General features: G+C 40.5%; 1 protein-coding gene across 4 annotated transcripts in view; it reads left to right on the top strand.

The window, feature by feature from the left end:
• The first annotated feature begins 1,310 nt into the window (after positions 1 to 1,310).
• Positions 1,311 to 16,733, top strand: part of CAB39 (calcium binding protein 39) — an 88,329-nt gene continuing 72,906 nt past the window's right edge. The window contains exons 1-3 of one of the 4 annotated variants that reach the window (XM_057551201.1): positions 1,311 to 1,672; positions 10,467 to 10,559; positions 12,789 to 12,915. The gene's annotated coding sequence lies outside the window, so the exon portion shown is untranslated. Of the gene's footprint in view, positions 1,673 to 1,705; positions 2,311 to 2,333; positions 2,553 to 10,466; positions 10,560 to 12,788; positions 12,916 to 16,733 lie in introns of those variants that run through there. The other 3 variants (XM_057551200.1, XM_007184700.3, XM_007184699.3) reach the window with 3 other exon arrangements.

Here is a 16,733-nt window from a genome sequence, read left to right on the forward strand (position 1 = left end):
AAAAAAAAAATTCAGCAAAATCATGTCAGCTCCCCCTTTTAAATGTGTCTAGAACACGACCACTTCTTTAGTCTTCCACTAGGCCTCGTCTGTCTTCTTGTCACTGGACTATTTCCAAAGCCTTCCAACTGGTCTCCTGGATGAAACTCTCAGGCCCTTCAGGCTGGGCTTCACACCACAACCAGAGTAATTCTTTTGAAATGTCAGACCACATCCTTTCTCTGCTCAAAACCCTCCAAATAGCTCCCGCTCTCTTTCAGAGTAAAAACCAGTCCTCAGTTTGGTCTATATGGCCTCCCTCTCTTCTTATCTCTCCTCTCTCGCCTCAGGGCTCTTGCCTTGCTGGGCTCCAAGGCATTCCCACCTCAGGGCCTTGGTCCTTGCTGTTCCTTCTGCTTTTCCATACTCATAGCTCACAGCAGGCTCTTTCTTCAAGTAGCTGCCCCCTGCGGGAGCGCTATAAATAACAATACCCTGCACTCCCTCGCCTCCTTAGCCTGTGTGCTTTTTCTCCATAGCACTAAAAACCATCTGATGTCATATATATGTTGGTTTATTTGTTTATTGTTTGTCTCAGGAGCAGGTAATGTTTCATTCACTGCCCCACCACCTAGAACAGTGCCTGGCACACAGTAGATACTCAAAAATAGCTGTTCAGTTACAAATTAAAAGCAAAGCAACAGAAAGAAATGAAAATATACATGTATGGCATTTTTATGTACCAGAGTCTGTTGTCAGAGCTTTGCAATGCATTATCTCGTTCAACCACAGAAGGCTATGGTAACTGTGCTATTATACTTTTGTGTGAGTGTATGTGAAGGAACGTAGGAATAGGGACCGGAAATAGCCCATAGAGACTAAATGGTGGAGTTGAGATTTAAATCCAGGCTGTTGAATCCTATTAATATGGGTCATTCGATCACTTTCTACACTCTCTCTCAGAGGATGCTAAAATGAGAGTTATCTGTCCCTCGAAAGTAGGAAGGAATGAGTCTGCAAAAGTCAGCCCTCGGCCTTTAGCAGAAATAGAGCTTTGTTAAGAGTTCAGGAAGTGGTCGTAGACAGTGGACGTAGGAGTCCTCCGGGAAGAGTGCTTAGACTGACGAGACCGGGTTGAGCACCAACATCTAAGTCGCAGGTGAAAGGAGAGGAGGAACTGTCCTCCTCTGCTTCCGCTTTTCTCTGCGCCCCCTCCCGCTGCGGCTCGGCGCGGACTCCTACGCCGCGAGTCCGCCCGGCCGCCCGGGGGCGCCCGAGGCCGAAGGGGGCGTTGCGGCACCGCCCGACGTCGCGCCCTCGGCGGCTGCGCAGACGCACGTCAAAGCCGGGCTCGGGCCGGGAGCGGGGAGCGGCGAGGCCTGGGAGAGTCTGAACCTCCGGGAGCCGGGCGAAGGCGGCGCGCGGCCCCGCAGCAGAGCCGCAGCCGGAGCGAGCGAGCGAGAGCAGCAGTGCGGCGGCCGCCGCGGGAGCCCCTGGGCCGCCGTCCGCTCGCGCAGCCGCCGCCGCCGCCGCGGGATCCTGTCGCCGGGAGCAGGAGCGGGCGGAAGACAACGGAGGGGCCGAGCGCCCGAGCCGCGCCGCGGGGACCGAGCGAACAGCCCGAGGCGGCGGCGGCCGAGGACGGGGACGGCGACGACGCGGAGGCGGAGAGGGAGCCGCCCGGCCCAGCCCCGTGAGTGACCCCCGGCCCGACCCTTCTCGAGGCGCGGACGCCAGCCCGGCTTCCGCCTCCCTGCCCCGGCCCGTCAGCGGCCCCGGGGCTGCCTCCATTTTCTCGGGTGGCGGCGGCGGCCCCGGCCCGGGAATCGGCGGGAGAGGCCCGGCCTGCCCTCTCCGCCCGGCCCGGGCCCCTCGCGAAGCCTTCCCCCTCGTCCTCCCCGGCGCGGCGCCCAGGGGCCTGCGGCCGGGTCTCCGGAGGCCCCGTGCTCTCCAGCCAGCTTTCCGCGGTTCTGTGGCGGGGCTGGCGGCGTGGGGGCGTCTGCGGCCGGAGCCGGGAGGACAGGGGAGTGCGGGCCCGGCCAGCTGTCACTCCCACTGCACAAGGGCTCCGGCCACCTCGCTCCTGGTCCCTGGTAAACTTCCTGTTACCGGGAGGCGGATAGCATCTCTGCGATCTTCATTTCGGGAAAATGCCTAACCGATTTCTGGTTAGGAGTTGTGCGGCCGGAGCGTTCCCGAGTTCGGTTGAACCAACCTGCGCGCTGAGTGCGTGCAGGCGCCCTGGTCGGTCCGCGCCGGAGGGATTCAAAGGGGAACCCGGGCCCGCGGTCCCCTCCCCCGAGGAGCTTACGCTCTGGTGCAGGAGATAAGGCGAGTACACAAATAACCACGATACCGGGAAGGAGATGATAAGTCCTGTGAAAGAACTACAGAATGCTAGAAAGGTACCCAGAGAAGACCGGACTGATCGATCACTTCCGCCTAGCAGAAATCTGGAAGGCTTCTTGGCGAGGCGGTACAAAGCGGGTCTTGAAGGCCCGACGGGATTTGGGAGAGAGGAGGGTTGCAGAAGAGAACGGTATGTGGAGGAGCAGCAAAGCTAGAGGACAAAGGTAAAAAGGTATAGTCTAGAAATAGTAGATAGTGCAGTTTGTTGCGTAGGGCCACGGTGGGGACTGGGGGTAGGCCAAAGAGTTGCTGGGGGGACAGATCATTGAATGCTGTAGAGGAGCCGTTTGAGTGGCAATTTAAAGAAAACTTAGAGCTCATTTCTCAGTGACTCATGGGCCCGGAAATGTAAGCTAGGGGATATTAAGGGTGCTCTTGTGAAAGAAAGGAGAGACGGAGGCCCAGTAAAGAGGTGACATTCTGTGCCTTGAGTATAATGCAGCTTGAGATCGATTTTGACAGCTTCCCGGATATTCAAATAAATCCACGTCCAGGCTAAGCAAAGTACCTTTTGCAAAAAGCGTCCTTAGATATCAGGCTCTTAAGAAGTAATGGAAAGGTGTGTATAAAATGAGGTGTTTCTGTTGGTGCAGTTCACTAAAATGCATCAAAACTTCTCGCACTGTGTATTAGGTGTCTACATTTTGGAACTACTGAACTGAACGTAACTTAGTTCTTTGAGATGGTTTTTGTGTAAGGCATTCTAAACTGATGCTTTAAAAAATCAGATTGTCACTAATAGAAAGTTAGACATAGAACCTTTTCTTAGAAAGGTAAAAAATTCTTTATTAGTTTTTAGTTATGAAAATATTTATAGGAGAGCCAGAAATGAAAGTCTGTGGCTTTATTTTGTTCCTTTTTTCCAGATTACTAGCAAATAATTAGCACCTTTATTCGAAGTCTAGAAATATGGTCTATGGAAGCAGCTTAGAACCTGTGTTGGTTTTGTAAGGACTTATTTGTTGTTTGTTTATATGACAAGTGAATGCCAACTTTTTTCAGTTAAAAAAAAGACTTGTAAAATGCAGGAAGTACTGTAAAATTTTTTTAAATTATCTTCTGTAATCTTACCACTTATGTTACTGTTAACATTTTCGCATATTTCCTTTTCAGTCTTTTTATGATTATTTTTTTCTTTACATAATGAAATAAGCTATATATATAGCTTTTATTAGGCTTTTCATTTTTGTCATTGAATATCTTCATATAAAAATATTTTTACTGAAGTGTAAGGGAAGTCTTTCTTCTTAAGTGTATTTTTTCTGACAAGATTGCCTTATTTACCTCAGATAAAATGCAGTAATCATGCTTAATAACTGTTGCTGTGGATGGAATTTTTTCTAAAGGCTTCTTGTTTGAAGACTATTTTTTAACTTCTCTGTAAGATTTGGATCCTATTGCTTGTTGAATAAAGAAAGGTTTTATTACTTGGGATGTGTGTTGTCATCAGGTATGGAAGAGATCACACATTTCTGCTATATGAGTGGATGTACTTTTTTTTAAAAGGTACTATAAAAAGATTACTTTCATAGCTGGTATAATATCTCCTATACACTGTGATGCACCTCCCCTTCCCACTCCACCCCATCTCCCCACTGCCCCTAAAAAATAGTCTTTATACTAAGGCCATCCATATAGGTTAACTACTTTTTGATCATAACATCACAAAGATTCAGGCTAGATGTGTTTCATTTTTCTGTCGGTATTTCTTTAGTAAAATATAGAATTTGTTGTGAAATAATTTGCTGCTGTAACAAAAGGGACTTTTTTTTTTCCAAGTCAGGTCACTTTAGTTCGTTAGCAGGTTCTTGTTTAAACCAGTTTTTTCCCTTGTGCTTTACAATCTAAACTGTATTAATGAGGTCTCTGTTTCTCTTTCTAATGGCATTTAAAGTGTGATGCTGAGTTAGACTGTATACATTTTCATAAAGTTACTGTAAAAGAAGAGCTGAGAAAGCCCAGTTTAAGTATGGGGCTTGGTTTTATAATCTGGTCTTATTTTTATTTATTTATTTTAATATTTTTGGCTGAGCCCTGAGCACGCAGGATCTCAGTTCCTTGACCAGGGATCGAACGAACCCACGCCCCCTACAGTAGAAGCACAGAGTCTTAACCGCTGGACCGCCAGGGAAGTCCTAATATGGTTTTATTTGAATCTTTATTTGTATATTGCAAATGTGTATACCACAAGGCATAATTTATTACTTCTGAATATTTACTAAAGTATTTTTCTTTTGATCAACTTTTGTAGGTTATAGATTTCTGTAATTACTGCCATATTTTACCAAGCGTCTTTTTCCAAGAGGAGTTGTTCATTGATCATTCACAGTTATGCCATCTGCCATAAAATACAGACACAAACCCAAATCCCACCCCCTACCTCCTCCCACCTCACCTCAGCAGGCAAAAACAAAATCCAGTATACAGCAGGATTTCATCATTTCAGGTAGTGTCTTCTGGTTACCTTTCTGGTGATGTCTGTATTTTAAACATCAGTTTCCCTCTTCCATGGCTTCTTTTATTTAGAAATTTGATTTTATGGGTGTTGTCTGGTGTTAATAGAAGCAGGAGTCTGATAGGTGGATTAGTGTGTATAATGGCAAAATGTTGGTAAAACTTTGTTGTGTGATGAAATTGTGGAAAAGAAGATCAAATCTTAGAACCTCTGTGTTAGGTTGCTTATGATTTGTTTTGTTATTTAATTATTGAGATATAAAGATTTTGTATTTGTGTGAATGCAGATCAAGCCAAGTAGCCTAAAAATTGCATAACAATTTAGTCATCAGTCTATAATTTGTTTTTTATTGGAGAGGAGACTAGTATTGCAGCCATCCTTAATTAAAGAAGGAATTGATCTATGGGACTTCTTACTTTGTGTGTCTCACCGCTCAAATGACTATCCAGCTGGACCCTAATCACTACCCTGTCAGTCCAGAGTATGAGGGCAGAGCACAGTGAGGCAAATATTTGTACCACCAGCATTTATAGAGTAGACTTGTCTGGGAGTAAACGCTAAATGTTTGTTCTGCTTCTGTTTCTTAGGCCTTCCAAGGATTCTGAAAAGAGTTATTGCAAGACTAGGTGGCAGATGATAGACTGTGGTGATGAAATTAAGGTTAACAGCTTATTGCAGTCAGCATATTTGGGGGGGGGTGTGCGCACGCATGTGTGTGCATATGTACGTGTGTGTGTTGTCCTCCAGTGTGATTTGTTTTCTACCCCACTGAGCTTCCCTGGCGCCACTGTGCTTTTAACTTTTCTCTTGAGATAGAAGGGGTGAGGGGATGGCAGATTGTGGTTTTTTAGCAACTGTGATGTTAAGTTGGCAGAGGAAGGAAGAGTGGCATGCAGAGAATTGCAAGAAGTCAGTCAGGTGTGAAGTAGCTCCAAAGGAGGGAGGTCAAGCCTGCCCTGGCCATTTATGTTGGCAGTGTCTGGCACATACCTATTTGCATAACCCTTAATACATTGTGTCTAATTTGAGATTTCCATACTCAGAATACAGTGTTTAAGTTGTAGGTGTGTATGTGCTTCTTTATATGTATATATATATATTTTCCTGTGCATGGTTACAGAGGCAGAAAATCTAGTTAGCCAATATTTAGTGACATTCTGGTTTTATATGATAATTATTCCTTAGGAGCATTATCCAGCAGATAAATTTTTATAACCAAGGAAGTATGATAATGTTAAAACATCACAACACTTTGATTATTTTAATAACACGTTTGAGAAACAAAATACACATTTTGTAGCTTGATCTTAATTAAGTTGCTGCTTTATAACTTTGTCAAATGAACTGTAGTTTGTTCTTTTACAGGGTACCGTTAACATGTTAGTCACTGTTCTCTCCCTCCACAGTAGATTATGTATCAGCTGTATTTGGACACAAGGAAGAAATAGCATTAACAGTTTTCTGTTTACATGTCTATAGTTTTAAGGCCCACTCTGGGATTTATAGGATTCTGAGAGCCAGTATTACCTGTGGTTAAAAGCACAGATGCAACCAGACTCCTGGATTGTTGAACCCTCAGCCCTCCTATGGGCTCTGTAACTTTAGACAAATTCCTTCACTTCTCTCTAGCTTAGATTCCTTGGATAGGAATGATACCATCTGAGAAGATTGTAGGGGGATTAAACGAGTTACTGTGTCTAGAGTGCTTAGAACAGGGCCGATTCATACTGCGTTTTGGGCTGGTGCTGATGCTACACTGTTTCAAGTAGAAGAGAGCTTTAGGAACCCTGTAGTCGGAATGGTTCTTCCTGACCATAACTGGAGTGGGGTGTGGCTGACTTTGAGCTGTAACTGGTGGAGTTTTCTGCGAGGTGGAGTCACTTGCTTAGGGTTGTGCTGCTTATTGGTTGTAGGACTGATGCAGAGTCTGGTTCTTTGTTCTTTATCCAGTTTGCTTGAAAGAAAGTTAGTTTTATACTTTATGCAGTAATGTCTTCTTTGAATTTTTTCACTAGCGTTTACAAAGATTGTATTCATATGTTAAATGCTTTATGGCACTTAATCGTTTTTTTAAAGGTGTTTGATATACTGATGTTTATAATCATGATGTAGCTGGCAAGTTTTTTTTGGAGAGGGGGTAGTTGTATGAATATAAAGTTGAAGTAGATGAAGAATCAAGTGGTATTATCCCCCAGCATCATTACAGATGGAATCCAAGGTGAGGGCATGTCCAAGGTCACACAGACATTGCACAGTTGAGCTAGGATTTGAACCCAGATCTGCCTCACTTCAAAATGTGTGCTCCCGGAAACAGTATGACTCTCATATGACATAGTTTTATTTCAGTCCATAGGGTTTGGGTTTCTTGCTGACTTTTTTTGATTTAGTACTTTAGAATGAAGGTTTGTAAATATACATAAGAGGGTATTAATAGGTTTCTAGGCAGCAACCACATGTTGTAACGCAAAATGAGATGTTTTCTTCTAAATGTTCTAGTTGTATAGAGTCATAATTTGATTAGTGGTTATTAGGCCAGTAAGTAGTGTTTATTTTTCATGTTGGTCTTTTAGAGAAGGTGGGAGGCCTTGTGTTATAGTGGGCAATGCAGAAGCCTGAGAATTGGAAGATCTGGGCTGGGTCCTGACTCGTTCACTAATCGTGTCACTCTGGGCAGGTCTTTCCACCTCTCTAGGCTTCAGTCGTCCCATTATTATACTAAGGGGACCAGACCGAAAAGCCCTTTCAGCCTCTTTTGCTCTTATTTTCAGTGATCCTGTGTGTAAGCTTTCTGTAGGCTTTTTCCCCCTCTACTGGACACCTCTCCTTTTGCCAGTGGTCTTGAAGTCAGTTTCTTTACGTGAGCTCTGTGGCACGTAACCATGCTTTTACATTTTTTCTTCTGGTTGGTCAGGTGCCTCGTGTTACTTCACAATGCAGTAGTTTTCTGCTTCAGGTAATGTTACATCAAAATGTGTTTATTTTTCAAATTTTCTTCTTTTGTACTTATGAATAAATGGTTACAAACTAATGTTATGTGGTTGTGAAGTACAAGCTTAGTAAGTTAACGATTAACAAATCCTCAAGTCTCACATCTAGTTTCACTGTCAACTTTTAAGTATCAATACTATATGTTGTGAAGTGTTATGAGCTGTTTGTTTTGCAGAAAGGAAAAATATTAACTAAAGGCAATGTGAGTGGAAAAGAAAAGACCAAAAATGTAGAAACAGATTTGAAGATGTGAAGAACATGCTCAAGATAGTATTCTTTGGTTATAATTGGTACTAATCCTCCACCTGTGAAAGGGTGGTAGGCTGGCTTAGATCATAGGATGGTTTCTAGCCCAGGGTTCTGTCACTGATAAGAGATGAGAGTGATATTCACCTCCCCTGAGCATTTGTAACTCCTCAAAAATCTATTCTGGGGGCTTCCCTGGTGGCACAGTGGTTGAGAACCTGCCTGCCAATGCAGGGGACACGGGTTCGAACCCTGGTCCGGGAAGATCCCACATGCCGTGGAGCAACTGGGCCCGTGAGCCACAGCTACTGAGCCTGCGCGTCTGGAGCCTGTGCTCCGCAACGAGAGGCCGTGACAGTGACAGGCCCGCGCACCGCGATGAAGAGTGGCCCCCGCTCGCCGCAACTGGAGAAAGCCCTCGCACAGAAACGAAGACCCAACACAGCCAAAAATAAATAAATAAATAAATTTATAAAAAAAAAAAAAAATCTATTCTGAATTAATTTGTTCCACAGGCAGTCTTTATTGCCCATTATGCTGGGTCCTGTTCTATATGTCAGTCTCAGAGGTTTCCTAGTCCAGGTAAACAACTCTTCCCCTCTTTGATGGCATGTTATCAGCCAGTTTACTTTTTCTGGATTCTCCAGCAGGGAGACAGAAACTCAGGTCATTAAAATGATCCTTGCAGATCGTTTGGCTGTCTGTTTACAATATGGTTTTATGAGAGATTAGTAGTTGGTAGGAGAGGTTCCAGAGAAATTTTAAGTTCAGAAAGCACTGGATTAAAAACAGTTAATCAGTTTTTATTTTTTGATGATGGTCGTGTTATTGTTTTTCTGCAGAGCTTTTCAGAGTTTTTAATGATGTGCATTTTGACTGTCCAAGAGGGAAATGTAATGTACAGTATTTCCCAACTTTCGAGTTTATTTGGTAACAAGAACACCTCCTTTCCCCAGGAAATACCCACAAACACCTTGAAGGAGGGTTCTGTTGGAACATAATTTGGGAGAACCTCCTATTTCCATACTTAGTAGTATGGAATTCAAAGCATTTACTTTTTAATTGGAATGATTACTTACAGCAAGTTGGAATTCAATTAAGGTTGGAATAATTTATTTTCAGTTTTGTTAAGTAAAAGAATGAACACTTTATATGAGTGGCTTTTCAAGCCCACCCCCTTTTTTTTAAACTTCAGCCCACAGTGAGAAATTCCATTTTTAATCAGTGACCCGGCACATATATAAACACACTGTCAAAACTGAAAAAGAAGTTTCATGAAACAATACTTAGGCCTTCCTATGTACAGTGCATGCGTTCTGATACTTTTTATTTTGTTCTATTTTTAGATGTATGTTATTAGTTGCTAAAATAATTCACCATGCAATTTGAGAAACACTGTGAGGTTACATGAATTTATAAACTCTTAAGATTTAGAGTTAAGATACTGTCAAGACTGTTTTGTGAGTGAGAAAACTAAAGCTCAGCCTAGAAGAGGAAGGGCTCTCACTTTAGAATTCCTGGATTTAGATTCTGATTGTGGTTTCTTGGGCGGGGTGTTCAGTGTCCATTCTGCCTCAGCTTTCTCATCTGTAAAATAGCAAGAGTAGAACCTACGGATGAAGTAGTCTTGAGGATTCGAGGATTCAGTAAGAAGCGCTTTGCATAATGTGTCTGATATGCTTTAAGTGCCCAATACCTTTTAGCTTTTATGATAACTGAAGTTCTAAAACTCCTTCTGCACCGTACACACTTTCAAAAATATTTTAGGACTTTGAAAGTGTTAAAGTGGCCTTCAGGTGAACCTGAACTCTTTTTGATCTGTAGCTGGATATATCATTTGTTCTGATATCAGTCCTTTGGAATGGTAAGCTTTAAAATGCCGTAAGGACCCACTTAAAGTTGATTTGCCTCCTAATTGTAAATGGACTCATAATTGCTTCATGCCATATTATTGTATTTTTTAAACTATTTTTAACAGTATCTTAAGTTTAGAATAGTTTTTCTTTATAGCATGTAATTAAGTACAAATAAGTACGTACCTACATCAGTGGTTAACTTAGTATTCTTATAGTTGTAGTTCACTAAAAGAAGAACAAGGTAAAAGTTGTTCTCTCCTGTTTTATCTCCATTTCTGCATTTTTTAAGTTCCCCCATCCTCAGTATTTTATAATGCTACTGAGGGTTTAATTTTTGTGTCCTGACCTAAGAAAAGGAACATTTAGAGGGTATTAACAATGGTAGGGGCCAAATCCAGTTTGTAGACTGTTCTCCATTGTCCTGAACTTAGCTGGCTGCTTCAGTCATTTTTGTCACCTATTGAGGCATTTACATTGTCTATCCCTAATTAAATTTTCTCCTGTTGTTTCTTTTATTGCCCATTTGTCCTCAGTATGACCTGAAGTTTCTGAAATGAGAGTTTCTAATCAGCATCACTGAGGCAGACCAAGTCAGTATTAAAGAAGCATAAAGATTCTGTACTTGTGTAAGTAAGAGGAATGAGGTAAAAAGAATAAATAATTACTAACATGGCACATGTATGTTACCTGCTGGTATAAAGTTTAAGACGGCTATATATGTTTACCTCATTTACTCCTTTAATAATCCTATTTTCATTCCCATATTTTCAGTTGAGTAAACAGAGAAAAAGAAACTAAGTAATTGGTCTGAAATCATACACCTAGAAAGGGGCCGTAAATTTGAAACCCTGGTCCCAGAGGGTGCACTTGTATCCCACCATACTCTGTTGCCTTCACCACAAGGTATTGAAATGTAGAATCATTCTGGAACATAGGAAATTTCTGTTACAGAAACAGATGAGATCAAGTTTTTTTGGTCAGGATGTGTGATATCCTAGGACACTGAGAGAACTTTCACATTACTAAGTAGCTGTCAGTGGTCTTTGAGGAGCTGTGAATAGAGAGAGCTGTGCAGGAAGAGGAGAGAAGCTAATGTACTGTTCTTCCAAAAGAGGAAAAGGTGGAATCCACAAATCATAGACACTGAACTTGATGATTGCTGGACAGATTCCAGAAAGGGGTGAGTCCTTAGCAAAGTGTCGACTTCTAGAAGCTACTGTCCATTTATTAACTATTTCTTTTCCTAATAGGATTCTGTTAATTGTGTTGGATAAGGATGTAGCCAAGATACGGATCCGTAAGGATTCATAGTTTCATTCATATTTGAGATTGTCTGAAAAATGTTAAATCATATAATTTAAGTTGGAATATTTTTTAGGACTTAGAAGTCATTTTGATGTCTTTACGAGATCATTTTACTTATGTTCATTGTATTAGAATATAGCTTTATAATAATACACTTTTCCTAGGCTGCATCTGGCAAATCAGTCGCAGATACAGCGGCCCGCATCCCTGTGCCTTGCCTTCTCAAGTAGGCGAGAAGGAACTAGAACTAGTACCATCTTCCTGTATGTGCACACAGCAAACTAAATACTTCCTAGTTTTATATTGTTAAAATCATTCACCCCTGTTCTTTCAGATTGGTCATAACCCATTTGTTTACTCAAGAGCTAGTCTTGCTCTTGTTCCTGAAGACTGCCTAGTGAGTGACTGGAAGTAAGTTGATGGAAGAGGACTGGACAATAGGGGAGTGCACTCCGTCCTCACAAAAGCTAAAACCTTATGCGAGGGGGTGGTTAGCTTTTTTCTCTTTTACCTTATGAAAGCTCCCCCACTTTTAAAATTAAATGTAGTGAGGGATGAGTGTCCTTAGCCTAGGATATCATAGAAATGTAGTGAGGGATGAGTGTCCTTAGCCTAGGATATCATAGGTGTTTGGAAAGGGCACAGCTATCTTTTGCAGATGCTTTTGTTGTTGTTAAGAAGAGGAAGGAATAAGGAATAGGGAAGAGGAACAAGGCATAGCAGTGCATCCGGAAGGAAGTGACCAGAGAGAAAGACAGTGGCTCTAAATTTGTATGTCACGTGCAACTTTGAAAGAGCTAATGATAGAAGTGGAACTGGTTGCTTTTAGGAATTGTCTTAAGAGCTGCCGCACTTGAATAGATTGTTAATCATGGAATATATTACATGTATATTAAAGGCCGTGGCCTCCCACCCAAAAAAAGGAGGGAAGCTTCAGACCTCTATAATATAGACAGGATAAGTTCTTTTAAAAATCTTGAAAAACTTATCAATAAACTATCTCATTTATTCTAGATTCTACAAAAATACCAGGAGGTATAAAATTCATGTTTAAAAACCAGCATGAACTCTTAAAAACATAATAAAATATAAGAGAGACAACCTGCCAAGACATTACAAAAGAAGAAAAGTATGTTTCGATTTCACTTGTGGAAATAGCCATGAAAATTCTCAGTAAAACACCAGCAAATTTAATTAAATAGGAAATTCTCTTAATTAAAGAAGACAAATAATGCTTGGTATTTACTGTGTGCCAGGCATTGTTCTAATATATTATCTCAGTTAACAGTCCTCAAAACAGCCCTAAGAAAGAGGTTGTTATTATTACCCTAATTTTATGCGTGAAGAAATTTAGGCCAAGAAGTTAAATTATCTGTCCAGGGATAAATTGCCAGTAAGTCACAGAGCCTAGTTTTTGAACCCTTGGGGTCTGGTATCAGCATACATTGAACATGCGGTATCATACCAGTATGTGCCAAGATAACAATGCTAATTCAACAGTTCTTCCTGATTATGAACTCTTTAAAAGAATATCTGTTTTAAACCAACAGCAAACAACCTACTAAATGGGAAAACATTGGTGGAATTCCCCTTGAAATCAGAAAATGAAACAAGCATGCCATACACCTTTGATGTTTGATATTATCCTGGCCAATGCAAGAATGCATCAAATAAAAGGTATAACTGCTTGAAAAAAATGGTGGAAAATAGCAATATTTGCAGATGTTGCAATCTTAAACCTAGGAAAACCAACAGAATCAACTGAAAAACTAAAAGTGAGAGTTCAATAAGATAGTCGCATACCACATAAAGATATTTAAATGTTGGCAGCATTTTTCTTGCTAGCAATACCCAGTTATAAAAATACTGGGAGAAAAATCTCATCATAGCAACAAAAAATAAAATTCCTAAGTTGGGGGGGTTGATATGAAATGTTTAGGATCTCTGAAGAAAACTAGTATAAACTTAACTGAGTGAAAAAAAGACAAGAATGGAGAGTTACCATGTTCTTGAATGTGAGTACTGAATGTTATGAAGCAAGAAAATTTCCCAAGTTAAATTAGTGTATTCTTGGCCAGAGAGTACAGTCAGATTTTTAAAAAGTCAACTTAGGGAGTTCAGTGAGAGGTATATATGCACCTAATACATAAGTGAAATCATCCATCAGTGGGGAAGGAGGAAGGATGGTTTCGCAAAAGATTTTTAGATAATTGGTTATTTGTTCTTTGGGAAAATCAAGTTTGATAATTAAGCCCTTTATGAAAATAAATCTGATGGGAGAATGAGAAAACAAATAAAAACATAAATTAGAACATTTATCTGAATATTTATCAGACCTTTGGATGAGAAGCAGGCTTATTTCCATTGCTGTCAAGTGATTGAAAGGGAAAAAGCACTAAGGTAAATATGTGAAAAAACTTTGCATGATGATAGACAAAAGGTTAATATTTACTTCAGTATTAGTAAAAGCTTATACAGACTGATAACTGCCATTTATTAGTAAGCTCTCCCTATGTTTTCAGTGCTACCCTGGGCATCTTATTCATGTTAAAAATTTAATAGTCATCCTATCATTCTGTAAATAATGGAGACTCAGAAGGTAAATATTTTGCCCAAGAGTTTTTGTGCACACTTCTACTAAATGGCGGGTCTTGGATTACAACTTGGGTGTGATGAGAGCTTATGTTCTCAACTCTTAAAAGATGTTGTTTTTCAAACAGGTTGTAAGACTAAAAGCACTAGATAAATGAGTAGTCAATTCAGATAGCGGCTAAATAAAAGAAATTCGAATAAACAATGGGGCAGAGGCTATTAAATAGAGATTTTAAAAACTGATAATGCTTTATGCTGCTAGGGTTGCGTTGAGACGTGAGATAAGGCAATTTTATGTACAGCCTGGCCCTCTGTATCCACAGGCAGGGGTTGAGCGGAGTTGGTTCCAAGGACCCCCTTGGATACCAAATTATGCCCTTATGTATAAAATGGCATAGTATTTGTCTATAACCTTTGTACATCCGCCAGTATATTTTAAATCATTTCTAGATTACTTATAATACCTAATACAATGTAAATGCTATGTAAATGTTGTAAATACAGAGTACAGTTAACCTTTGGGGCAAACTAGATCAATTGCATCAGCTTGTTCTGATCCCTTCAGCAATGAGAGCAGGATAGGATGAGTCAGGATATTTAAGACATAGGGGAACTGGCAAATTGTTGACTACCTGGCCTGGAGCAGAGTGGTGGGAGATTCAAGAGTTAAGTTATTCCATGACATGGGCATATTCTTCCTGGTGAATTGTAGATGTTTGCTGATTTGAAATACCAAATATTGCTAAGAAAGACTTATTTTCATCATCACTGACAAATATTTATATGCAGGTGACCCTGCTAGGCCTTGCTGTAGGTGGAGGGTGCTTTGCCTTTGCTAAATCAGAGTAAATAAAATAGAAAAGTTGTCTGGTCATAGGGGAGGCAAGATAGCCATAGTTTAGTAGGGGTAACCAAACGTCTTGGTTTGCCAGGAAAAGTCCAGGTTTATGCCTCGCATAATTATTCATTGTGTCACCCTTTATTCCCTGAATTGTCCTGGTTTGGATGATAAATTATGTCATCTAACATTTGGCAATTGCAAAACTAACTGTTCTTGGACCCCTTCCCTGCCTTATTTATTTATTTATTTATTTTGATGCTTAAGGAGCAGGGTTGTCTCTCATATCCTCAGGTGTCTCCTCCTAAAGTAGCCTGATTTTTGAGACATTTATTCTGGAGCCATGGCAGCTATCTGATTCTTCTTTTGAACCAAAAGACTTTTCTCTCTGAATGAGAACTCTGATGTTCTAACTCTAAAATGTTCTGCTTTGCCTCAAGTCAGACATTTGAATGGAGAGATTCTAAGTGTAAACACCTTGTTTTTGCCCAAATTCCCTCTTTCACTCTTTCTCCACTCATACGTGTAGCTTCTCGGGAACTATTGAAGAAAGGAAGTTGCGGAGTTCTAGTTTTTAAATGGTTGATGTTGGATGCCATATAACTCTGAAAAAGACTTTTTTTAGAAAAAATTTGTTTTTGAGGTATGGTTGATTTACAATGTTGTGTTAGTTTCTGGTGTACAGCAAAGTGATTCAGTTATACATATACATATATCCATCTTTTTTCAGGTTCTTTTCCCATGTAGGTTATTACAGAATGTTGAGTAGAGTTCCCTGTGCTATACAGCCGGTCCTTGTTGATTATCTGTTTTATATGTAGTAGTGTGTGTCTGTTAATCCCAAACTGCTAATGTACCCCCCCCCACCTTTCCCCTTTGGTAACCGTAAGTTTGTTTTCTATGTCTGTGAGTCTGTTTCTGTTTTGTAAATAAGTTAATCTGTGTCATATTTTAGATTTCACATGTAAGTGATTTCATGGTATTTGTCTTTCTCTTTCTGACTTACTTCACTTAGTATCTCTAGGTCCATCCAAGTTGCTGCAAATGGCATTATTTCATTCTTTTTTATGGCTGAGTAGTATTCCATTGTGTGTATGTACCACATCATCTTTATCCATTCATCTGTCAGTGGACAGTTATGTTGCTTCCATGTCTTGGCTATTGTAAATAGTGCTGCTGTGAACATTTGGGTGCATGTATCTTTTCAAATTAGCATTTTCTCCGGATATATGCCAAGGAGTGGGATTGCTGGATCATATGGCAACTCTATTTTTAGTTTTTTTAAGGAACCTCCATACTGTTTTCCATAATGGCTGAGCCAATTTACATTCCCACCGACAGTGTAGGAGGGTTCCCTTTTCTCTACACCCTCTCCAGCATTTGTTATTTGTAGACTTTTTTGATGATGCCCATTCTGACCGGTGTAAGGTGGTACCTCATTTTAATTTTAATTTGCATTTCTCTAATACTTAGTGATTTTGAGCATCTTTTCATGTGCCTATTGGCTATCTGTATGTCTTCTTTGGAGAAATGTCTATCTAGATCTTCTGCCCATTTTTTTTTTTTCTGCCCATTTTTTAATTGGGTTTTTTTGTTGTTGTTACTGAGTTGTATGAGCTGTTTGTGTACTTTGAAAATTAAGCCCTTGTCGGTTGCATCGTTAGCAAATATTTTCTCCCAGTCTGTAGGTTGTCTTTTCATTTTGTTTATGGTTTCTTAAAAGGACTGTTTGAAGAGATGATACACCTGTATTCACTACACTTATATATTTATGTAATCTTTAATTCTTCAACTTTCCCATATTTCTTCCACATTTCAGAGCAACTGTTTTCAAGGGAAAGAGCAAGGGTTTCACAAAATCATCTTGAGAGTTCAGTTTAAGATGTCCATGGGAAAAAATTGCATTTAATTTGCACTCGCTTATATAATCTTGAGCTTTATTCTCAGTTTGTGACAATAAATGGACATATCTATTTACACATTTTCATTTTTTTTATGTTACTTCCTGTGTCGTTTCATGACACACTTCAGATCTCCCGCCCCAAGTAGGTGGGTGTGGGGAGTA

The sequence above is a fragment of the Balaenoptera acutorostrata genome, chromosome 8 (genome assembly GCF_949987535.1).
Source record: "Balaenoptera acutorostrata chromosome 8, mBalAcu1.1, whole genome shotgun sequence".
Classification (NCBI taxonomy): Eukaryota; Metazoa; Chordata; class Mammalia; order Artiodactyla; family Balaenopteridae; genus Balaenoptera; species Balaenoptera acutorostrata.